This window comes from Bactrocera tryoni, chromosome 4 (genome assembly GCF_016617805.1).
Source record: "Bactrocera tryoni isolate S06 chromosome 4, CSIRO_BtryS06_freeze2, whole genome shotgun sequence".
NCBI lineage: Eukaryota > Metazoa > Arthropoda > Insecta > Diptera > Tephritidae > Bactrocera > Bactrocera tryoni.
The window spans coordinates 21,073,180-21,101,003 of record NC_052502.1 but is presented as its reverse complement, the minus strand read 5'-3'; positions in this window follow the sequence as shown (position 1 = coordinate 21,101,003).

Here is a 27,824-nt window from a genome sequence, read left to right as displayed (position 1 = left end):
CTTTTGTTTCCATTCGCATTCATTTACATTACCCTGCTGTCCACTCTTCCCCACTTACAGCAACTAACAATAAATGGTAAGTAGTGAAGTGCAGTACCTACCGGGCGTATACGTAACATTATTTCATTTGCAGTAGCGAAGTAGCTGGGAGAGCAAAGAGAAATACGAATAATTAGTTTTTCACATAAATATACAACTGTCCGCTATTATATAATTGCAAAAATGTGAGTGTAAAATGTTCGTAGTACCCACACCTTCGAAATATAAGGAAAACAGGAAAAGTAATTAAGCAAGTGCCACCTTGATAAGAATCCCAGAGCAAATTAAGCACAATGAAATCAATGCCTGTGTTAAATTAAGTTAAATTGTATGGCAAGATCAAGTCCAGTTGACTTCGTAATTTGCAGCAGTATGTATGCTATGGAAGGACAAATTGATATAACTGCATTAACTGAAATAAATATTTGATTGAAATAAAGCTATTCTTTCTTTCATCTATTTCAAAAATAAGCAAGAAGCAATTGTGAAGTGTGTGTTATTTTCATTCAGTTATTGTTTTGGCGATACAGTATACATATTATTTCCAACGCATTTTGCTCCACATATTTTGCGCACTTTACATTGACAAAAAAAAGCAATCTTTGGCGGTAGCCTTCACAATTTTTGCGGGACATTTGTTGTATGAGGCCTGACAGCGTGTCACGGCTCAAGAGCGTGTATTAATGGGTTAGTGAAATTACTAAACATCGAAAATGAAGTGGTAGGTTTAAGGCGGCGGGAAACAATGAAGCCTTATTGTTTTTAAATATATATCTTTGCAATTACTTCACTTTACCAATCTTCATTTTCATTGAGAAAAGAAGTCAAATAATTAAGAAAATGTTAAAGGAAAACAAAAAATGAAATTATAGTTGCATTTTAGTTGAACTACATAGCTATTCTATGGGTATTTTCAACTTTCATTAATTTGATGGCTGTATCACTTTCGGTTGCAATCGTCATTTATGCATTTGAAGAATCTGCCCTTTTTCTTTTCTAATTGCAAATGTTCAACCTTCAACTCGTTGTTTGATTTCTGCCCTTCCTTTTGTTTAAATTTATATTTCCAATTCAAAGCGTCTTCTTGAACAACGGATTATTTCAAATCAATTTAGGGTATTCTCTGTTTGTAAGTTTCTTTCTTCTACTTGATTTTTTTTGAAAACGAATATAAGTGGAAACGGACACAACAAAAAGGTATTTATGAAAGTTTCGAATTTATACAGGTGAAAATGTAAATTAATTCTTTTAATGTTTTTATCAAAACTTGTATTATAATGTCGAGCATAGCTTGATTACTATAATAGCTTAGTGTAAAGTAATCTAGCCACGCATTTTTAACACCCATGTTTAGAATAAATGTGATTTTTTATCTCCTTCTGTTCTCAATATTGTATAATTTGAATTATTTAAAAAGTAAATTTAAAAAAGATTTATTTGTAAAAAGAATGACAAAAAAAATTGTAAAAGAAATTCTATGACTCTTATCAATTTCCTTATATAAAATTCACGTATTCGTTCAAACTGAAGAAAAAAAAACTTTTTTAATTAAATATATTAATATAGAAATTATTCTTAACTACTGGAACAATTTTTTAAAGCTATATGTATGTATGTGTTTCGAGCGCCCCTTGTTAAGCTGACAATCTGTAGCATTTTCAAATTATGACAAATGGTTTTCAAATTAATTTAAATTAATGGGCGAATGCTATAAACTCGACAAGATGTTGGGTAAACTATACATACATAGTATTTACAAGCATATGTACATGTATGTATTTGCAAATGAAAACAAAGAGTACCAAATGTTTGCCATATACAAGTAAGATCTTTCTTCAACCTGGCCGTTTATTTTGAACAAGAAAAGTATTAAAATAATTTGTTGTGGAATCTGCTACAAACTTTCGACAGCTATTGTGGGGTCACATTACAAAAATAACAATAAAATAAAAAGATATAATAAAGAAGAGACCGATAATTTCACGCCTCAGTAAATTTATAGGGTGTAAGAAATCGTGTAACCGATAGTAGAGTAGTTGAATTCAATACACACAAATTTTAAATGATCAGATTATCTTATGGACTTTATTCGGCTATTCCTCTTATGACGACACATCAACAAGGTGATAAAACTCTACCCGGACTTGCGGGTACTAAATGTGTCCGACGACTATTTAGACTACGACCTAGTTTGAATAAAAAGTTGCCGTTTAGTGCGCTGCAGCAAATATTTATTTGCAAGCCAAATATTTGTAATATATGTATGAAATGTTATCGGTTCGAGATAAGAAAAATATTGGTTAATATCAACTTAATTATACTTATACTTGATACTGGCTAGACCGCTTTAAATATAGTGTCCTTTTTATCTGCTGCCATATAAAAACAAAATTCATGAGAAGCGATGCAAACATTTATTGAAGCCATAAAGAATCAAGTAATGTAGAAAACGTGAATATTTCACCGATAACTATTTAAAATGGGCTTTAATCCTTCAGCTCACAAAAAACCGCCATATAAATTTACTTATTTAAAAATATATTCCTGTGGCTAGTTACGAGTCGTCAAAGTAACAAAGATATCTGAGAATACTTGTTTTTTAATATTCCAAAACAAACGTGTTCACGATTTTCCTTTTGTTGCTGGAAGAAAAAACTTGAATATCATGATCATTGCTATTTGAGGATATGTGAACACAAAATTGGCATTCAAAGCTCACTAATCCACAAATAATCAGTTTCTGTGTATTACAGGCTGAAACGCTTTTTTACTTCTTTGTTTTTGAGGCCGTTTTCCAGTTACACGAATTTCAAATTTTATCAATTTTTCTTTACATTGAACACAAAGTATATTTTGAACAGAAATGTTTGCCTAGTTCGTGCTTAAGTGTGTTCACTATTGAGGCAACAGTGCAAATAAAAGAATAACATTCTTTAGCAACTGAAATCATTTGAGCGAGTTTGTGAGCGTATGAGGACTAACGTAGAGATATGTTTAGAACACATAACATTTTATTTTGTATGAAGTATACCACGTTTATAACCAGCAGGCGTCCAGAAATTTGGAATTTTGAAAGCAACAGCAAAACACAAATCCTTTGTTAGTTTGCTGTATGTTTGTGAAGCGTATTTACAATGGGTGTAAAACTAGGGGATGAGCAGCCATATAACTGATAATGCGACATACACATTATTTCGAGAAAAGACAATGTTATGAATATCAGCAGGGTTTCAGCACAGTTAATACACATATATAGCAGATTAAAATATTGCAAATGAATCAAAGAAAAATGTCGTAAAGTACTATGGCATCCTTCCTAAAGGTTAGATTAACGGAATGCATTTTTTGGTTGTCGCATAAATTATCTTCACTTATAAGTTAAATTTGGGATTTTACGCAATATATCATAATAAATCGGAATATTAAAAATTAGGTATTTTTATAGATTTTGCAATGAACTAGTCTGTCCACACGAAACCTTTCACTACTCTATTTCCTCTATGATAATATTGTCTATTTTATTAAAATGGTGTGTAAACAATTATGTAGGAAATTTTGTAGACTCGCTTTTGTTCACTTGCAAACATAAAACTATGAAATATCAGCAAAACACACTTTTGGTCTTTTATTCTTATGTTTTGGCTAACAATAGCATTAAGTGGTTGGCATGAGAACTGAAAGCCCGTTAAAAGCCAATTTTACACACAATAATAAATCGGGGAGCACATGTTTGTGTGTTAGCCATCATTAGACAGTGTTCTTAAATTGCATATGAAAGAACTGGCAACATGTGCTGGAAATTTTTTATATGGAGTAGTATTAATGTATTTTTTCTCATTTCTCTATTTTTTATTTCTTACTTCTTCCAGTAATTTTCAGTCCGTTATATGTATGAAGATTATTTGATTTCTGTTCACTGTTTTAAAATAAAATTATAAAAGGAGATTAAATTATAAAAAAGATTAAAAAATTATCTAAGCTTCACACGTTATTAACACAAACAAAATATTTTATATTACGGACTAGATCAAAGACTTCACATAAAAAAACATCAACCTTTCCGTGGCATTTTAAGATCCTCCAGTTGAGGAAAAACCTCACGCAATTATATCCTGCCTTTTCTGATTTTACAATTCTATCAACGTTTAAAAGGCAATTGAAATCAAACTTTGAAAGGACTTTCTCTAATGTCTTTCACAAAATTTCAACTCGATAAATTCTCTTAACACAAAACAGTACCACAGGCTCATAAGAAAAACGTACTTTACGGTACGAGATAGTATAGCGCTTCAACAACCACACATCAGACAATATTCAACTACGCCGGATTTAAGCCTTCAATAAGTATTCACCCTGCCACCAATAGCCTTGTTGTTGTATTAAGAATTCTGACAGCCACTTACACCTACTACTTTGGTGAGTCACCATACAAATGAACACATAGATTGCATTTCTTCTGGCCGATTATGTCGTCCAACAATATTTTCAATCAGATTAAATTACTTCGAAAAATTAACCGACATTTGACCGTCTAGGAAATTGACGCTAACAAATATCATAATGTATGAGCAAATAACTCTCACAAGCACACATTGATACACTTTGACAGTTATATGTTTGGTTTCCAAAGTTTGGCAATGTTCGCATACAACGTGGCCTCTTGTCCAACTCAGTTCCCAACTAATATTTTTACAAATATAGACACATATGTATGTTATATACTTTTCTGAGTATTAGACATGCCATGTGTACACAAAGGACGGCTACTTTTCCAACCTTCCGAAGGAAAGAGTTCACAATGAAGGCTTATAACAAAACCCAAGTGAGAAGGCAGCAACGAAAAACCTAAAAAACTTGGTTGAACCAAAATAATCGATTTATCGTCTGTCTTAAAAATTAAAAATTATTTCTTAGTCATTCCGAAGGGAAGTGCTGACCAATATTGAACCCACGCGAGCAAAGACCGGCAGAAGTGATGGTAAAAAGTGTTGAGGTAATGCAAGACAGATTATGTGTATAACTTTAACTAACAAAGCAGGAGATCGAAATATTGAGAACAACTAGAACACTGGAAATTATTTTGTATGTGTGTGCTCTTTTACCGTCGCGTTGAAATGTTTAAAACCATAAATCGAAACCAGCTACTTAAAACTTAAATTGGAAAATTCAATTAAGAGAGAGAGTATATTTACGTAAACTATGAAAGAGAACATTTAATAAATTTCAAAGATCAAAAACAGAGGAAGCCACATTAAATTATGTCATATTAATGAGTTATTTTAATTAGGCTGCCCCATTTACTGATGTTGATCTAAACGCTGAACTGATAAAGCTGGTCATACTTTTTCTTTGGGTTTTTTGTTTAAGAAAAGGAAGTCTCGAAAGCCTTATATACCCATTTGGCCTACTAGGTTTTTAGGCGTTGGGTCTATAAAAAATGTATTCCTGTTCGTTTGGCGGATAGTGGAGCAATGTATGCTCTACATCCTCAAATGAATTGCCTCCGCAAATGTCGTATATGCCATCGATCTCCTATTTGAATCGTTTCAAATAAATTTTGAAACAGCCATGCCTTGTGAGAATTTGGGTTAAACAAAAATCTATGTCGCCATGCAGTCTTTTAGCATAGACTAAACGTTGGGGATCAGCCTGAATGTACAAAGCCCAGTTTTACTGACTTCCCATCGTCGTCTTTACTTGAACATTTACCATGTTTCGAACAATAATCCTTAACCCACTTACATTATACAATGAGTTGATGTAAGTAGTTTGAAAAACCAAATTGAACTTATGTTGGAGTAGTTGCAACAAATAAAGTAACACACAGCAAAACTAAATTATTGGACCAGTAAGCAAATTGTGCATAGTCGAAGTTGATGCAGCACACTTGGTAACTATCAACAAAGTTTTAAAGGCTACAATATGATTAAGGTTAAACACATGTATGTATACAAATCTCTAAATGCGGAAGGGCACATAAAACTCGCATATACAGGTACAACAAAAGTGTAGTTGGTCTATATTAGACCAGTTTTCAGATACTAATCTCAAAGCGGAACAACACTCTACAAAGTACGTAGATAAGCTACAGCAATACACATATGGTCAAGTTGTTGAAAACTTTTCCGTTACGAGCGTTTAGGTGCATATTTATTCCGGCAATGAGGGCACAATGAGGACAAAGTGAGCTTTTAAAACGCGATTTACATTTCACTATTTGCCGCGACCTCGTACTCGCTAATGTGGTAAAGTAGCAGTGCAGACGAAAGTTCAGCAAAGAGCATAAGTGTGGATAAGTAGTACACAAAGTGCAGCGAACGCTTATACTATTTAAGCTAGGATTATCACAAATTATGCGTGCAGGTGCGCAGATGTAAACATGCATATGTGAGCGCACTTAAGTAGCTAAAGAAAATATTTGTCGAGATAAAACTAGTTTGTGACTCAAAAATATTCTTTTAAAATTATTTAGTGAATATTTTTTAAAAAACTAAAAAAACATCTAAATTCTTTGTATCTACTAAAAATTTTCTTACGAAATTTATTAATCACTCTTATGTTCGCCATTGCGTATGCGTAACCACAAATAGATGTAATTTGAGTTGCCCACTTAAGTTAGAAATATAAATGGATATTACATTGAATAGTGTAACGCCTAAGCAGAAATGTATTTGCATTTGTAGTACAGCAAAACTCAAGCCTTATTGGAATAAATAAATGCTTTAAATATTTAAAACTGTCATTATATAACAGAAATTCTAAGAATACTATTAATGATAATATTTGAAATTGTTTTATCAAAACTTTGCGAAAGCACTTACTGACATAATAATCATATTTAGAGACTCCGAGCAATTAGCTAAGGCATACTTATTTCTAATGACTTCGAGATTGCTTTGATTAATTATGCAAATATGAAATTCGTCGGAAATATTTTGTAAACCAAAGATATTTATGTAATAGCAAAAGAACAACTTTTGATTGCCATTTAGTTCGTATTTAACATTTTATGAAATCAGATTTACCAGAAGTCTGAAAAATGAACGATGTTGGACGAAATTTGCTTACAGATTGTAATCTACCGTGAGTATACTAAGAAAAAAACAAAAAAGTGCAGTATCAAATGGATTCTATAAAAAAAAGACATACTTGGCACATTCTTCGATGAAAGATATGTCTAAATACTAAAAAATTGGCATTGTACAAGCTTAAACTTTCAGGATCAACGGGAATTACATTTGCTATCCCGTTAACACTATTGGATAGATTCAATTACTATCTTTCGAATTTCACTCAACTTTAATTTATAAAGCTTGATATTGGCCTTTGCAATATTTTTTATTTTAATTGTAAAACTAAAGTATACGACAAAATAAAGAATGGGTTGCATAATGGTCACGAGGGCTAAAAGGGGGCAAAGAAACTAGTTTTTACTATTAAGTGAACTTTCAGGCACTAGCCTATTATATATCCACAAAGGGAAATATCTTTTGATTAAACTATTGTTGAAACTAGGTCCATCATCAACATTTATGTCCAGCTGAAGCTGATATTTGCTAATCACAAGAGTTTTGTAGTCGCAGTGTATTATTCACTAGTATAATTTTAATTTCTCATTCTCTTCAAGAAGCTGCTCATTTGTCGGAACTGCCGATATCGGACCACTATAACATATAGCTGCCATACAAACTGAACGATCGGAATCAAGTTCTTGTATGGAAAACTTTCATATTTGACAAGATATATTCACGAAATTTGGTATAGATTATTTTGTAAGGCAACAATGTAATCTCCGAAAAAACTGTTCAGATCGGATTACTATAGCATATACATAGCTTCCATACAAACTGGACACATAGTTACTAACAGAAATGCATCTGTGAAGGGTATATTAGTTTCGCTGCAGCCGAAGTTAATGTTTTTTCTTGTTTTTAAACTTCTATTAAACATTTAAAATGGATTTTTTTTTAAAACATTAATATTTTGTTAAAATATATTTCGACATTTTGCTTGTTCCTGGAACAAAACCAGCAAAATTTAAAGAATCTCTGTTTTTAACCATTGCTTTCCAAAACACATACGAGAAAGGCCTCATACTAACGTTAAATAAAATTTGGTTCACAGGTGCGTATACGCAACTCAAGAGAAATAAAACACAGAAATTTGAAACTACCCAGGTACTTATTACTGTGAGTCAAAAATAGAAAGACTTTGTTCATAATTTAAAATTATTTATTTATTTATCTTTTATTCCTTATATCGTTGCACCAACGTCTTTTTCAATTATCGAAACAGTTGTCAATGCACGGAATAGCATTCAATGCACTTAGCGATTCAGGTTTCATGTCTTCAATTTAATAAAACAGGTTTCCCGGAGCAGTCGTGCAACAAACATCAATAATCGAAGAAAACCATTAACATAGTTTTAATTTTTGACTGCTTAGACGTAATTTTTTCGGCTTCGGTTTACCTTTACCACGATATTCGGCTGATTGATCGTCTCTTTCCGAGTCATAAGCATAGGTCCAAGACTCATAGCCAGAAATAATACGTTTCATGACATCTTGGTAGTCGGAAAGCATTGTGTCACTGACGTTAATTGGACGCTATTTTTCGTTAAAATTTAGTGATTTTGGAACAAATCGTGATTTCAATTTTCTTAGGCCCAAATGTTCTTTCAAAATGGTTTTCATTGATCCTTCCGATATTCCAACGATGACAGTAAGATCTCTGGTCTCAAGCAACAATTCCTTTATTTAACTGACGTGTTGATCATCAGTTGATGTTGAGAGCCGTCCTGAACGTGGTTGGTCGTCAACGCGTTCTTGATCGTATTTGCATAATTTGTACCAATCCAAAACAGTTGCTCGGAACAAACAATTATTACCGAAAGAGATTTCTAATATTCTGAACTATTCGGCACTAGAAATTTGATTAAAACTTCTTTGTTGAATAATTTCGCTCGTAGTAGAAATCATCGAATACAGAAAGAACAACGTAACAGAAAGACAGGCGTTATATAAACAATAAAAAAACATCAACTTAGAAAAAAGTTATTTTGAGGAATTATTTTCGAGGTGACATTGCTACCATCATTCAAAAACTAAATAAATCTCTTATAAGTTAAAAGTGAGACAATTAAGATGACAATCTGTAGAAATTGTTATCTAGCGATGAATTAGTTCTCAAGCAAAAATTTAAATATTATATTCTTAATAAATTTAAATAAAATCGAGAAAAAATTTTACTTGTTCCTACGCACATAAGCTCCGACCTGACAAAGTACTATTATAATCACATGCTTAATACAAGGTCTGTCGTAAAAGAAACAGAACTTTTTAAATATAACTGTTTCTGGTGGCACCACCTATTGGTGGGTATATGAAATAAAAAGTTTGATCTCTTGTTGACATTTCGTAAAAATTTTAAGACAATTGGATAACTACAATCGATGTTATCGATCAAAAAGTGACAGCAGCTTTTGGTCATCGGTCCTAAAATGCATTTTGAACAAAGAGCAAATATTAAATTTTGTTTTAAACTTGGGAGAACGTTTACTGAAACATTTCAAATGATTTAACAAGTTTATGGTGATCAGCGCTTATCCCGTAGTAATGCTCATGAGTGGTTTAAGCGATTCCAAGAAGGTCGTGAGGACCTTTGTGACGATCAGAAGTCGGTCGTCTTCAGAAGTCAAAAATAAAGACAATGCTGATTTGTTTTTACGATTCTGAGGGTATTGTACACCGAGAGTTCGTCCCACCTGGCCAAAAGATTAACGCTGTATTTTACCTTGGTGTTATGAATCGTCTTTTTTCACGCATTCGTCGTGCTCGACCACAATACCGTGAGGCAGGGTCCTGGCGCCTGTTGCACGATAATGCGCCGTGTGATGACAAGTAATAGCATCGGTCGACGCTTGTCACTGATTTTTTGACAAAAAACTCCATATTAACCATTAATCACTCACTCTACTTACCTGATCTAGCACCCTGTGATTTTTACCTATTTGGAAAACTTCATTTGCCCATGAGGACACTGGTTTCAGGACATTTCAGCTATCCAAAAGGCGACGACCGATATTCTCAAGAGCATTCCGAAAAATTACCTTAAACACTCATTTGAAATGTTAATTGACCGGGCTAAACGCTGTATCGAAGCACAAGGAAACTACTTCGAATAATAAAATATAACTTTTGAAAAATATTAATCTTTTGTTTTTTTAACAGTCCTGCTTCTTTTGCGACAGACCCTGTAAAATTTTATAACATACATGGTTCCAGAAGTGCTTTTATGATTGTAACAGGAAAGACATTATGTTTTAATTAAAATTCGCAAGTAATTTTTGTAAAACGTCTGTGTGAAAGTTGCAGCTTTCAGTAAATATAGCAAAAATAAATTATTCATGCGCAAGAATTATGCCGAAGTGTTGTATTTAAAAATAAATGAAGAATTTAATGAAAACAGAATTATAAATATTTTGCAAAGAAGATACTTTAACTTCAAAATTTATTAAAAAAAAAAAATATTTTAATTGCAAAATCTAATTTTAAACGCTAAAAATCTTTAAAAATCCAAAAGTTGCGTATACGTTGCGGTATCTACGCACTCTCCAATTATATTAATATTATTAAACTGATCAAAAGTATTCCAAACGCTTCCTTTGCACTTCTTATATTAAAATCAGCTACGCAAATTCTATTTAAAAATTTAAGGGCAATTAATAATGACTCTCGAAAAATTATGGTAAAGAAACGGCTTGAGTACGAAGTAACGTTTATCAGATTTCACTTTAAGTACGCGCTTCTCGTACAAATAAGTTACTTACACGAGCTTAAAACGGGTTGTCTTGGCAGCTTGTTTTAAGTACGCTCAAGCTAATTTGTCACTTAACTTGTTTTCCGAGAAAAATTAGCAAAAATTTATGTGCAGTTAGAGAACATTAATCGGCATCAACGAAAGTCTGTTATCTTTTATATTTATAGCACACAATTGTTGTACAATGATATACTTTGAAAGTGGAATATTTATAGCAGAAATTTGAATGTTACAAAGAACAGTTGAGGAAATGTTGAGTAAGAGCTTTTGTTTTATTCTTACGGTGAATTGTTATGGCTTGGTAATTAATTGACATGTTTTATAATATTTTGTAAACTGTGGCAGTTGTCTCTAGGCAGCATATGGTATACATATGTTGAAAAAAAATTTAGGAAAATCATATTCCTTTTAAGAGCATGTAATAAAGAGTAGTTCCATAAAATGGTTCAGGTGCATAAAATGTTTTCATTTGTTTATTTTAGTTTACCAAGACACTAAGCAGTTTTATATTCTGATCCAGATGTGTACAGTAAATACCATTGGTATACTTGTGGTATATATATGAATAACATTTAATATTTTTGTACCTCTTAACAAGCTGTTTACTTCAACCACAGTTATTTTGTTAATAGAACGTGACTACTTTAAGCCTAAAGTTATATTAGACGTAATATCACGAAATTATTCAAGCAACTCAAATAGTAGAAATGAACATATGTATATACACTTGATTCAGTATTTACTAATTGTTTGAATATACAAAAACAAGTAAGGAAGGGCTAAGTTCGGGTGTCACCGAATATTTTACACTCTCGCATGGTAAAGTGATAATCGAGATTTCATTATCCGTCATTTAAATATTTTTCAAATACCGTATTTTTGTAAAGTTTTATTCCGCTATCATCATTGGTTCCTAATGTTTATACTCGTATTATACAGAGAAGGAATCAGATGGAATTCAAAATAGCTTTATATTGGTAGAAGGCGTGGTTGTGAACCGATTTCACCCATATTTCGTACATGTCATCAGGGTGTTAAGAAAATATGATATACCGAATTTCATTGAAATCGGTCTAGTAGTTCCTGAGATATGGTTCTTGGTCCATAAGTGGGCGGCGCCACGCCCATTTTCAATTTTTAAAAAAAGCCTGGGTGCAGCTTCCTTCTGCCACTTCTTCCGTAAAATTTAGTGTTACTGACGTTTTTTATGAGTCGGTTAACGCACTTTTAGTGATTTTCAACATAACCTTTGTATGGGAGGTGGGCGTGGTTATTATCCGATTTCTTCCATTTTTGAACTGTATATAGAAATACCTGAAGAAAACGACTCTGTAGACTTTGGTTGACATAGCTATAGTAGTTTCCGAGATATGTACAAAAAACTTAGTAGGGGGCGGGGCCACGCCCACTTTTCCAAAACAATTGCGTCCAAATATGCCCCTCCCTAATGCGATCCTTTGTGCCAAATTTCAATTTAATATCTTTATTTATGGCTTAGTTATGACACTTTATAGGTTTTCGGTTTCCGCCATTTTGTGGGCGTAGCAGTGGGCCGATTTTGCCCATCTTCGAACTTAACCTTCTTATGAAGCCAAGGAATACGTGTACCAAGTTTCATCATGATATCTCAATTTTTACTCAAGTTACAGCTTGCACGGACGGACGGACGGACAGACGGACGGACGGACAGACAGACATCCGGATTTCGACTCTACTCGTCACCCTGATCACTTTGGTATATATAACCCTATATCTGACTCTTTTAGTTTTAGGACTTACAAACAACCGTTATGTGAACAAAACTATAATACTCTCGTTAGCAACATTGTTGCGAGAGTATAAAAATTAATGGTCAAATGTCTTAAGTTCCCTTTATAATTAGCTTTTTTACAGTTTTGATGGCGAATGCTACGAATCTTTTTTTTGCCTTTATATTATAATTACTATTCCGGTAATAACGAACTTTTTTACTTAGTTAAGTTTCTTAATTCTAGAATTTAACAAACAACTTTCTCACCATTCAGCTACTCATATTACACTGTGGGTAGCCGTTTATTAACGGCGCTTGCAACGATTTTTCTAAACAGATACGTATAGTGCTTATTATGTTGATGGTTTTGTTAGGTCGGGACGATTTTTATACTCTTGCAACTAGATGCTACAGAATATTATAGTTTTGTTCACCTAACGGTTGTACGTATCACCTAAAACTAAGCGAGATAGATGTGAGGTTATATATACATATAAATGATCAGAATGACGGGAAAAATTGAAATCAGGTCGACTGTCTGCCTGTTTGTCCGTCCGTGCAACCTTTAACTTGAGTAAAAAATAAGTTATCTTGATGAAACTTTCTACACAGCTGATTGCTAGCGAGTCGGTTACACAAATCATAATAATGAACATTTGTTGGTCATAAAGAATGCAATGGCATGCATCACACAGCTGAAAATAAGTTTTTAACACTATTTAATCATCCTTGGCGATCTTTTAAAGCGACTATTTCGACTGCTAACTGGCAAATGGCACGCGTGATGTTTTACTCCAGGGTTTAAATCAAAGCGGGATTACCCGCATGGACTTTAGACTACACATATATCCGCAGAAAAAACGTTGTGTTATCACACGATGTTGGCGGGCAATTGACCGGCTCAAAACGGGAAATTATCTGCTCTCCAAAGTGCGATGTGAGGGAAGTGGTTCCATACATCAGTCCGACTCTCCACGATCTTCATGTATACTATCAGCTACGGCGGATATATTTTTTTCACTGCGTGCTTTACGTAGTCTATTCGATCGAATACTATCCAATAATGAATGCTCGGTCTTAAGATAGGTGATGCTGTTGCGAATAGTAGGCTGATTATGTTGACCATAAGTTGAGCGAATCGTGCGAAATATATTTTTTACAGAATGTAAATTTTTGTAATAGGTAAAGTTGAGTGATTTGTAAAAACTATTCAGGCGTAAGTCTTTCTATGATGAAATGTCAAACAATACTGAACCAAAATAACTTGACAGCTTGCCTCGACTAACGCGTGATCTATCAAAAAAAAAAGAGTTATTGAAAACAGTACCTCTACTTGGATCACCAGATGGAAAAAACAGCTTTTAACACTATTTAATGGTACTAGGTGACCGTTAAGTACATGAGATACATATATTATATAATAAATAAATATAATTTATTTGCGATTTTCTTATTTATTATTTTCATTGAATCCAGCTTTAACTCAACATTAAATTTCTAGACATTCACCTTTGCTTTACATGAATATTGCGTAAGTTAATAAAAGTTACTCTTAAGTTTTCTTTGCATAAAAAAACATAGGCAACTTTTGGCTACGCTGAAACTTTTACTACAGCAACCAATAATAAGCCAATCAATCGTGACATACAATAATTGTGGAAATCAAATAATAAATTATTTACAAATAGCTGACTGGATTTTCTCAATATTACAAATAAGTTAACTCAATTAACAAACTAAGTAATCACTCATATAAATATGAAGAATAACCAAGCTAGGCAGCTGACGCAGCTGACTAAGGTACTTTCTGCATAAATATATCGTAAGGAGTAAGGATATTATTATAAATCAGTTGCAACCCACACACGCTTACCAAAATTAAAGAAATTATTTGCGTATTTTTTCATTGAGAAACTCATATTGAAATAAAAATGAAGGTAAAACATGATGTGGCAGCCTAACAAATGATTCAATATGCAAAAATAATCAAGAAGTTTGTCTAGCCAACTACACTTTTTTATTTCTGTTTTTACTCAAGAGATTTATTATTTTCACGTTAAGAGTCTTTTCGACTATGAACAGGTTTATTATGTTGTCGCCACTTGTGAGTGATCTAATTGGGAATGAACTGAGTTTAGGTAACAAATTAACATAATGGTAACATACCGTTATTGATTTGTTGCAATTCTCATTATATATGCATAAGCAATTCACAAGCACATTGCTTTGACTTTTTGTTTGCTTAACCGTTACAACAAAACAGCAACTGTTACTTGGAAAGGCGTAACAGCCTAAACTTAATAGCAGTTATTGGATAAGTAATGATAATGAGAAGTATCCATTATAATTGGACTCAAAGTCAAAGGCTTTGATCTTGCCATCTCAGTGAACTGTCAACATCACTGATTGAATATTTGAAAGAAAAAATATAATTTTTAGAATGATTAAACAAGGTAATTTTCATCAAACATGTCTAAGAGAAAAAATTTCGAAAATTGCTAAGTTAGAAACACCAAATGGAGAAAAAACTCCTAAAAGCTGGTTAGTGAATATTTTGGACATTTTATAAAATTTAGTATAAACTGAAACAAAAATGAAATAATATAATTTTTTTATATGGAAGAGCTGCACAGGAAGCCTTACAAAATTATAAGAATGTAAGCTATTTCCTGCTCTTAGCAATTTAATTGTAAGTAATAATAGACCTTAGGTCACACTGCAACCTTTATTTATGTGTATAGCGTTTATCTAATTAACAAATGCCTCCACATCTGCTTTTAGTAAGGCCTTGTTACTAATTATGGGTAATTATCAAGCCACAGGCGAGGAAAAGTAATAAAAAGGATAGGGCGACAAATAAAAGAAATGGGGCTGAAAAAATATGCCAAAACTCAAAGGATCGATGTTAATAAGCGAAAAGGCAAAAGGGCAGTTAACAATAATTAATCTGCGATACTTGTAACGCAATTAGTTAAACAAATATATCTGGAAATGTAATTAATAAAAATTATAATTTTTATACTAATATACATTAATGGTGTTGAAAAGAAGACTTCTTTAATATAAAATTGTATTTAAAAAAATTAAGTCGTACTTTATATATAAATCTAATCTCACTGATCTATTTATAGGTTGTATAAGTAATTTATCAGAGACACAAAGCAATAATTGGTATCAGAAGGAAAGTGTTGATTATAAAGCTCAGTTTAACTTGTTTTTCTTTTCTAGCACGCACATTCTTTGCATGTATTTAGTACTTGTAGTGTGCTTTTATATTTTACTTATATTTTCACAACATTTAAAATCTGCCTGCTTTGCAGTTATTTTTTTCCACCATTAACATAATTTGCACACACGTCTCACATGGGTATAAGAGTTAATGGCATGAAATGCAAACAAATTCCTCTTTAACATATTTTTTTTTTATTCCACTATTTTTCATAATGTCTCTGTGGATATTTTTAGAAGCATGAAAATGCGAGGAAATTCCAACTATATTAGTATTTGCGTTGTGCAATGGTAAGTAGTAAAGAGTTTAATTTGACGTGAAAAGTTGCTCAGGACTTTTGAGTCGAAAGTACTTTATGTCCGTCACATTATTCAGCTGGGAAAATAAACTCGTCGCATATATGAAAGCAACATGTTGTTGAATAACGTGCAACGTGACCATGGGTTGTACTTCCATATATTCAATGTACATATGTACGTATGTATATATGTACAAATATATTTATATGTATTAGAATATCAAGTATAATAACACTGCAACGGGAGACTGCAGAGAAAACTTGCATGCACTGTATTCCAAACTCAAACAAACAGTTAATAACCACATTGAACTTGACCGCCATTTGTGTTGACAGTCATATTTTATTTTCCTACAAGTAATGATATATTTCAGTTACCAACAAGTCATTATCTTGTATATGGATCAAGCTTTCAGCGATACTTTGGATAACAATATATTTAACTTCTTCAATACCGCGAAATTATTTAGGAACTTTATTGATGATAATTATCAATGAAAAAATGTCTTCTATATTTCCAGCAAACAAACAATATTTTATAATTTCTATAGGCCTGACAAATCGTTAACATTTCCACCAAAATATGTAGCGTTTGGAAGCATCGTTATCTATATGTATTTTATTTATTGGCTTTATATGGGTCACTCAGCAATGCAAAGTGTAGGATTGAAATTACAGCTGAAAGCAATTTTTATTTTTATTTTTTTATTTCGCATTCACTTAGACTATCTCTATTAATATAATACTGCTACTAAGTGCACTGCTATCGGTCCCATGCCACATCACTGACAGGCAAGTAAATTGAATAAAAAAGGCACAATGAGGATTATGGTGAAAGGTCATTGTTTTAGTGCTGCAGAAAGTTACTGTTAGCTTTTATGCAATGGAATAAATGTGTGCCGGTTTGCTGGCAAAAGGATAGTTTTGCTCAGTAATTTGATAACAGAAAAATGTTACGAAGGCAAATCCTTTACAAAGGGTTCCTATAGGAATGCAGTGAAAATGTGGAATGTATATATGTGCATGTCAGAATGTAGGCCGCAAGCAATGAAGAATATGTTCAAATGCTGAACATTCTCAGTTACAGTTTTAGTGTGATAAATGAGGATAAACGATAATTATCATCAATCTGATTTATTTACCCACTAGACGCTGGTTACGTCTACGCACGTATACGACGTTGACGTTGGCAAACGTTAATGCTAGTTGGCATAATATAATTAATATTAAAAATTTTGTCGTACAATTTTCTTTACTTTATAAATTATGTCTCTTAGTGTTTTTAGTGCAAAATAAGTTTACAATAATTCGACATTGAGCTGTCCTCAAATTTAGTTACGACCAACTATTCGATATCAAAAACTAAACCCCTGAGAATTTAGTATTTAGTTTACTACATTAATCACGGTCACGAGCTTCAAAACCAATTCTGTCTTAAATAGAAATTATTATTAAAACGAATCATGCGCATTTCTTTACAAACACAGCTCTTCCTAAAAAAGTAAAAAAATTCGACTCGCCCTATGACCCTTGCAATACGCTTCATCTACAAATAAGTCCTAAATAAACGAACTTTAATTGCGAGTGTGTGACAAATTTGATGGAAAATTAACAATGGGTTTAATTAATATTTAAAATCCAATTAATTACATTAAGCCAACGTCAACGTGTTTAGATTTTATGGAAAAGTTTGTTGAACAAATATTATAGAATATATGAATATGTTATCCCATAAACGCTGAGGTAAAGGTAAAAAATAAGCATTAATCATTACAGTAATGTCCTTGTAGCGCTCTGTTTAGGTACATCAGCAGAAACACGATTTACAAATATTTGTTAAAGTGTTAAAGTGGGATAATGGAAGTACCTAGTTTGCAGCTTTTAATGGCATATTAAGCACCCTATTATATAATTAGAAGAAACAAACAAGAATTAAAATATTGTTCTATATTACAATATAAACATGGAAAGGTCACATTTATTAGGCATTATGAGAATAAGTTTGTATAAACAAGTATATACTACTTACTATCACTATTCTGATACATTTCTTTTCACTTCTTGTTAATGACATAATATAATGGAAACTTTCTAAAAGCTAAGCCTCAAATAATTTTTAATGTGTGTGAAGCTCTCATGGAAGCCGAATATCAGTCCACTCAGATAACAGAGCGGTGATACTGACGGTAGAACTCATTAACAGTGCGTTCAGGGTTGGTCGAAGAGTACCTAATCTCACTATCAATAGCATCGAGTGAAAAGACTGGTATGGATGCCAGGCCATAGCGGTATCGCAGAGAATTGCAAAGGTGATGAGCTATCCTGTTGTGTGCTTCTATTAGATAGCTGGACTTCGCGGCAGCCAAAGACTTTTGGCCCAAGTTCTCTGGCAAGAGATCTGCGGATATTTTAAGCTTTAATATCAGCTATAGATAGAATAGTACCATATAGGTACGGTCTCATTACATGTATGAAAGAAAATATTTTAGGCAATATATGCTTTTTCATACTTTTAAAGGAAAAACTAAATGCAATAACTTTTGTAACTATTCTATCTAATCACCCTGTATAAAGTACATGTATGGGTAATCAGAAAACGTTCAGACTCAGCTGATTAAAACCAGCTTCGATTAGTATAGAAAAACAGCTCTCAACAGATACATACCAGTTAATTCATTCATAAAAATTTTGCATGAGTTGGAAAACGCGCATGAGCTCTTCAGCAGAGAGACTAAGCTTTTACTATGTAGTACAATATTATATATACGAACCTTACCCACTTGCTACGAATAAAAGCGAAAATTATCATGCAACATGTGGTTGTCTGGTACTGCCAGCAACATGTTTATAAACAATGTATACACGTTTATTTAAGACATTTAGCTTCTTTTCTGAAAAACTGCTATTATGGGCAACAAATAAATTTCTTTGATGAGAAATTTGTACGGTAAAGGTACTTAAATAAATGAAAAAATAAAAACCACAACAAATAAGTAGTTATGTTGTAGAAGAATTTTTTTTTTAAATATAATAGTTGATTTCGTGTTATTATAAAAATATATTTAAAAAATGCTGAAAAGATCTATAGCATACGAAACAAAGCCTAGTGTCTTCATACGTTTTTATGCCTATGAGAATATCTAATTTATTAGACATTATCTCAACCCAAATTTGCTTTTGAAAACATTCTTAAAGTGCAATAAAAATGCATAACTTTCAAATATTGAGACTACATTAATTCAAAGACGTCAATTATTAAAATAAAATATAGGAAATATTCCAACACTTCTTATTATTGCAAAAGTATTTCAATAAAATATGCACTTGGTAGACTTCCAAATTTTGTAAACAAATTAGTATACAGATTTTCCTATATCTCACAAAAATATGAAAATATTCAAAGTGACCTCCTATGCTATTAATGTTTTTTTTTTTTGTAGTAGGAGGAAGCATGAAAAGCTGGAGTGCGGGACATTAATCCACCAAAGCTAACCTACTTTCATCTCATGTCTCTCCCACAGGACCACTTCTACATATTTCTTCATGAGAGATAATGTATGTATGTACTTTATAAATCCAAGAAACTCTTGTATTTTACCTCATTTATATTTCTTCTCTTTTTCAAGCTACAACCCAGCACTCAACAGGAGAGCATATTCATTACAAAAAACTCAAATCAGAAATAAAACGTACTCACCAATCTCTTTATAAAGCCAGATTTGAGTATCATATCTTCATCTCGTTCCACACTCACACTTGCAGTCTTTCTCTTCGTAGTTACCACTCAAGCGCTCTGTGTCCTAAAGGATATGTGGGAAACATGCGCGTCCCAAATGGACTCTTTTACACACGTAGTCCTTAGCTCAACTGTTTTTCTGCTGCATTATTTAGTTTCTTTTCGTTTGTCTCACTAAGCGGATGTGCAAGGACTAGTTAACGGTAAAATTAATATCACACAAATTAACAACTCGCTGAAGTGATTACTATTCAAGTACAGAAAAAAACAAATTACAGCTATTCGACACATTCTCGGCGCGCGTGTTGACTTGGCAATGTGAAAGTGAATATTCTGAAAATCCTGTAAATGAAATGGAGATAATTTTAATTTAAGTTGAAGTATTATACAGAATTGTGGAAAACTAAATGAAGATTTAAAAATTTGAGTAAATGTGTTTATGTGAATAAATACTATATTTGAATTTAATTAATTTAGTGGAGGCTAAAATTAATACTGTGAATAAAGAAAAAATATTAAATGTTAAAATAATTTAAAAAGCAAATTCGACTTATTAAAAGTAAGAAGTGTGTGCCAGTTCAACTCTAACGTAGCAGTCGAAAACTGCTTTTAAATTTCTGCATCAGTGAAGGCACCACAGTTTTTAGGTAATAGTGGTTTTTTATACAAAAAAAAAAATAGAATACGAAAAAAAATAAAATAAATCCAGTACCAAAATAATCCTAGTGAGCTTAGAATAATAAAATGTTACTTATATGACAAACTCGGTAAAAAAAATAGTGAAAATTTTATAAAGTGTATGATTTTATTAAATTTTTTCAAAAAATAAAAATGAATTCAAATATTGAAAAAATAATAATTTCTAGTAAAAATAATTTTGAAACAATTATACTTCTTTAACAATAAATTCCGTATCATAACAACTGATAATAGTAAATGATTTATACTTTCAGGTCTAAGTACATATGTAATAGTAAATTGGGACTAATATGACAAACTCGGAACATATTTTTTTTTGTTTTTTCAAAAAATAAAATATGATTTTGAATACTTAGTTAAAAAAAATATGTTTCAGTATAAAGTTTTAAAACAAAGATAATGCTTTTCTAAATATCTTTGGTGCAGAAATTTTCCTTAGACTAAACAAACTCTTTCACTTCTTGCCCTTTATTTACCTACAAAAATTAGCCCCTTTGGCTTACTTTCCGCTGGCGGTTGATTTTCTTGTGTAGTCAATACACCCAAAATGCGGCGAAGATGCAAAACTTTTTGTTTTAGATTACGCAAACTTTTTACTGTGTTTGAACTGGTTGCTTGAATGTACACGAGATATACACATATATATAATAAATATATATATAAGCAATGTGAAACCACTTAGTATTTGGTATTAAGAAAAAAGAATGCTAAGATGAGACTTAGTTGAAATGAAAATGTTGCCGAAATGGATTTATAAATTCAAAATATTTTCTTGCCTTTCAGCCGTATAACAAACCTCATTGTACATAAATACAAGAGAAAATTTGCTAAAAACTTATTAGAAAATGATGTGAAAAGTCATTAAATTATTAAAGGAAAGCAAACCATTTTCATATCCAACATACATATGAACTGTTGTCAAAACTTTCAACATCTGCTGTCAGATATAACCAATATACATATAACCATTTTATAGCCAAAACTCACTTTTTTCCAATATCAGTTGTTTCTATGATATCATTTTTCGTACGCCTGTAAACTTATGAAAAGTGTATGCACTTGACCAGGTCCTTTCATCCTTTCGTTAAGTGGAAATTTTCTTCACACATCTTCCTTATATTCCTATAAAGTATTTAAATATTAACGAAACGGAATGTGTCTTTTTATTTTATGTGCCAATACGAATTCCTTTTCATAGCACTTATAAATCCAATTTGAACAAAACCAACTCTCTTAAAAAATCACGTAAAATTAAATGACGCGACTCAACGGATCTTATGACACTTTGCGACTACTTATGAATTGTTTTTTACCTTTAAGCTAAAGTTAAGTGGTATATAGAGTGAAGTGTTTTAGTGAATGAAGTATGTGAAGAAGAACATGAAAACAAGGGAATACCTTATAAAAGCAACGAAATACCAACAGTAGAGTTAAACAAGTAAGAAAGTGCTAAATTCTGGTGTAATCCATTATTTTATACAATTCCAACGTGCAAGAATAAAAACGGCGGAACTCCTTCTGGAGCTGGCAAAACTATTTAGTTATTGAAATACAAAACATGTTGCTTTTAGACATCGCTTCTTTGATGAAAACATGAATAAATTACAATCAAATTTGGTATCGCCTTGACTTATATCGAAGACTCGAATTTATCTATCTTTGCTAATACAACATATTGCCACCTAAAATGCAAAAAAAATGCAAAATAACGCAATATCACTTTTCATAAGTTTACAAGTGAAGGAAAAGGAATATAATTAAAACCACTGATATTAAAAAAAAATGTCTGTTTAGGTTATAAAATGGTTATATGTCCGTGACATAGTGAGTCGTGAGTAATAAAAAACTCAATTTCCAATTTTTTTGATAATACCGTGTTTTGCATTTTAATTGACGATATATTACAATTCACATGTCACAGACTAATAAAATGCTCACAGGGTTTCCTGTAAAGGTACCTCACACACAATCTCCAATCATATGGAATAAAGTCAGTCGGATGTTCGAAAATCCTAATATTAGTTATATGGTGGCTAGGGTCACGTTTTCTCCCATTTTAGCCACATTGAAAGTATTTTTTTTTTTTTGACACACAGACATTATAATATATGAAAAGGATATCTGACTTTCAATTATATATCTAAGGGCGTTATTCGTACAAAGTTTCATCTCGTTATATTAATTGCATTTGAAAGAATTAAATGGAATTTAAATTTGTATTGTATTTAAAGTAGGCGTGGTTACAGTCGAATTCGTTTATTTTCTCGCTTAAACATTCAATTGTCAAATAAATACCCACCGATTTTCATTGAAATCGGTCGATATCCTGATATATGTGATTTTACCTAATAGTGGCCGGTGCCACATCCATCGTCCTATTTTGACACTGGATAAACCCCTCCTGTAAAGACCTCTCACACCATTTCGGGCAAAATTTAAATTTTAGTTATTGATTTATCGCGCTGTTAGTCGTTTTTAACCGTAATATGAGGAGTGGGCGGGCTTATCATCCGATTTCCTCCATTTTTATAGTGCCGTTGGGACTCCTTAATTGTTTTGTCCTACGCGAATTTGGTTGTTTTAGCTTTAATTATTTGGAATATTTACAATAAACCTATTAGAAGGCGAACCATGCCTACTTTTTAAAAATTTTTAGCCTACAGCCTTCTGACACTTTATAGGCTTTCGTTTAATGACGTATTGTGGGCGTGGCAGTGATCCGATTATGCCCACCTACAAACTCGTTCTGCATTGTTTGCCAAGAAGCCGTGTATCAAGTTTCATAACAACCAATGTTTAATTAAGTTACAACTTTGTTTATAAAAATAATTTGAATAAATTCAACGTATTTCTCTTTGAAAAGCTGAACAAGAATCATAAATATTAGGCTGGAGAGTTTTTATAATAAAATACTTTTCGTCGAATCCGCAAATGTTTAAAAGTATTTTTATCAAGTTTTTTTTTTAAATTTAGAAATCCATAATTTTTCATAACGTGTCGAAATAAAAACATACGTGTCTAATAATTTGTCCCAAAACACAAAAAAAAAAGAGATGCACAAAAAAATAATAACAATTTAAAGGTTGGATGAGTGTCTCTTATACATTTTTCTTTCAATTAGTTGTTTAATTTATTTTTTACAAAAATTGTCTTTTAAAAACAATCGTATGATGTGTAAACATAACAAAGTCATATTTATAACTTGGTGTTTATTAAGAAATTTTTTATTACCATTTTAACATAAAAACATTGTATGGGATTTTAACGACTCTGTATTTCAGTTTTATTTTTTTTCACGCAATAAACATAAAGTAATTTAAGTTCTATTTATATTTGTATTGGAAAATTTGGAATATTTAGGTAAATTTTGCTGTTGTTGTTGCTATTGTGGCGCCTGGTTTACTTTTGCCCAATAAATTGTCAAACAAAACAGATATAAAGGATTATTCTCAGTGCTGTTCATTCATGTACAAGTGTGTATGAATGTAAATATTTCAGAAAGCCGAATAGCTTTTGTATTGCACAAATGAGTATATGGCACTTGACACTTGGCAGTTACTATTGCATTTCAATTTTTAGTATTTTATTTTCGAAAATATGTTTTTCAGAACTTATCAGACTAGATCTCAAAGCATGTAAGTTACTATGCAAATACAGCAATGCATATATACAAACATTAAACTCAATGACTTTTACTCCAAATGCTTTTTGTTTGCTTTTGAATTTAATTGCGGTTTATAAGCCACTTTAAATAGTGAAAGTAAAAATTGCATTTGAAAACTTTTCTAGGAAGCTTTTTGTGTTAAATAACAGTATATTACCAAACACATGAGCATACTCAGTATTGCAGTCTGCACTTTATATGAATATGCATGTGCTAATAGAAGCCAGCTGCCCAGTGAGCACATGCAAATTAGTTATAATAAATTTAATTGCATCTACGCCATACAAGGTCTTTCGCTGCAAGCACTTATGAAGCATAATTTAGTAGGAAAAATTTTGCTCAGCGTCTGAAAAACAAAACCGTGTTTCTTACTCACAAAATAAAGAGGAGGTTTGTTTCTGGCGGATGGCATTATATATGCAATTGCAATTTTTCACTAAATTAAAGCTAAAAACTCTTTCCTCAAATTAAGTGAAGCTTTAATGATTTCGCATAATATCTATAACGCCCTTTAGCGCCAACTTGAACTGGTGGAGCTTATTTACATAATTTGGTTTCACTTCAAGCAAGTTTAAAAAAAATATTTATTTTAAAAACTATCACTTTACTTGTGCCTGTAATAATATTATTATAATAAATAAGCGAGCATTTACAATTACAATCATGTAGGTAGCGCACGGCGTATACGTAACCTAGAAAACTACCCGAACTAGGTGTTCAGAGCAGTTAGTGAATCATAAGAAGCGTTTATAAATTTACGCGAGCAATTTTATTTAATATGCAATTACCTATCAATTTGTACGCTTAGAGTTACACTTTTAGGAGATGCATTTTTTAGCGACAAAATTTGGGATTTGTGTAGAGTTTCTTTGAAGAGTATGCTGTCAGCAATTTACAAAGCGACAACTGTTGAATATACTTAAATTATTTGGTTACATATTTGAAGAAAACGGTTCAAAGACACAATAAACGTTACTTGAACCTTTTAATGAACCGTTAGCACACCCGTGTATACATATAAATGCGACTACCAAACACAATGTTTACGGTGCGTATACGTAACTTCCTTTGCACGTTAGAACTAAGATAATGACTAAGGGGAGCATGGGTTCTCAATTCTAATGGAATATTTGAATATGAATACTACTATGAGCAAAAAATAGTTAGACTTTGTTCATATTTATTAATTTTTTTATTTATTTTCCAAATCTATGTCTGCTCAAAGTTGCTATCGTTTTTTTCCAAACCTCGAAACAGTTGTTAACGTGAATTTCTGGAATAGCCTTAAATCCTCATAGCGATTTACGTTCAATGACCTAAATTGACATAGACTTTGAGTTTGCTGAATAACCAGAAGTCACATTGAGCTATCATCATCAGGTAAATCAATCGGTGGTTGCGATATGATACTGGTTGAAAATTTGGCAAAAAACTCACAAAGAATCTATGCAGTATACGACTGTGCTTTAGCGTGGTGCCAAAACCAAAAGTTATCGGCCGATAATTGAGTGATTCCGGCCTCTTTTTATACTCTCGCAACAAAGTTGCTAAGGAGAGTATTATAGTTTTGTTCACATAACGGTTGTTTGTAAGTCCTAAAACTAAAAGAGTCAGATATAGGGTTATATATACCAAAGTGATCAGGGTGACGAGTAGAGTTGAAATCCGGATGTCTCTGTGTCCGTCCGTCCGTCTGTCCGTCCGTCCGTCCGTCCGTGCAAGCTGTAACTTGAGTAAAAATTAAGATATCGTGATGAAACTTGGTATGCGTATTTCTTGGCTCCATAAGAAGGTTAAGTTCGAAGATGGGCAAAATCGGCCCACTGCCACGCCCACAAAATGGCGAACACCGAAAACCTATAAAGTGTCATAACTAAGCCATAAATAAAGATATTAAAGTGAAATTTGGCACAAAGGATCGCCTTAGGGAGGGGCATATTTGCACGTAGTTTTTTTGGAAAAGTGGGCGTGGCCCCGCCCCCTACTAAGTTTTTTATACATATCTCGGAAAATACTATAGCTATGTCAACCAAACTATAGAGAGTCGTTTCCTTCAGGCATTTCCATATACAGTTCAAAAATGGAAGAAATCGGATAATAACCACTCCCACCTCCCATACAAAGGTTCTGTTGAAAATTACTAAAAGTGCGTTAACCGACTAACAAAAACGTCAGAAACACTAAATTTTACGGAAGAAATTGCAGAAGGAAGGTGCACCCAGGCTTTTTTCAAAAATTTAAAATGGGCGTGGCGTCGCCCACTTATGGACCAAAAACCATATCGCAGGAACTACTCAACCAATTTCAATGAAATTCGGTATATAATATTTTCTTAACACCCTGATAACATGCACGAAATATGGGTGAAATCGGTTCACAACCACGCCTTCTTCCAATATAACGCTATTTTGATTTCCATCTGATGCCTTCTCTGTATCATCAATAACGGAATAAATCTTTACACAAATACGGTATTTGAAAAATATGTAAATGACGTATAATGAAATATCGATTATCACTTTATCATGCGAGAGTATAAAATGTTCGGTGACACCCGAACTTAGCCCTTCCTTACTTGTTACGAACAACTTCGCCCAAAAGATACATAACACTCAAATAGTATTTCTTGTTGAGAGCTGGACCGTTCTGAAGAAATTTTGATTGCACTACACCCCGATAATCGGAAAAATCGTCAAAATAACCTTGTTTTTTTTTTTTTTATTTACTTTGACACGTTTTTTTCGGCTTGGGCTCGCCTTTGCCACTACATCCGGCAGATTTATTGTCTGTTCCTGGTCGTAAGTATGGATCCAAGACTCATCGCCAGTAATAACACGTTTCTTGATAGCCTGGTAGTCGGAAAGCACTAATATACAGACCTTATCGGCTATCAATTTTCGCAGGAAATTCTAATTAAAAAGTCTTACTATTTTTTGCCACATACTGCAAATATTAACGAATGAAACGTGGATAAAATATTACACTGTCTTTTAATTTAATAATTAATTAGTAAATTAATATTCATTTAAAATGGAAACAAAAACTACCGGCACTTGTGGAAGGCAGTGCAAATTGCTTTCATAATTAAATAACAGATTAATTACTTAATACAATTACTGAGTAAACCGCGGGATAAATGAATTCTGTCGTTTGCAGTTGATTAAATGAGCAATTTAATGTAAACATATTTTGTTTAATAAAATTTTCAAGCGATTATCATTTATTTACTTTTTGAGTACAACCAGACAATTGTTTGGTTGACAAGAACACAGTGCCGTAAAAGTACTAAAAATTTCTTAACTCTTTATAGAATTATGTGGGAAAAATAATGAAGCAAAAACTCAAAAATTGAAAAGCTTTAAGAAGGTTAAATAATTTTTTTGAGGATAGTGACCAAATACTTAGAATTTTTTTATAAACGTTCAGTTAATATGGAAGTAAACACCAAATTCTAGATTAATTTTTTAGTTAATAAGTCTTTCGATCCAATCAGCTTTCCTCGTTCAGAGTTAGATAACGCGGGTCAGAAGCTCTATCATTTATATTTTCGCTCTTTATGTGATATTAATGGACCCGGGCAACAACACGATA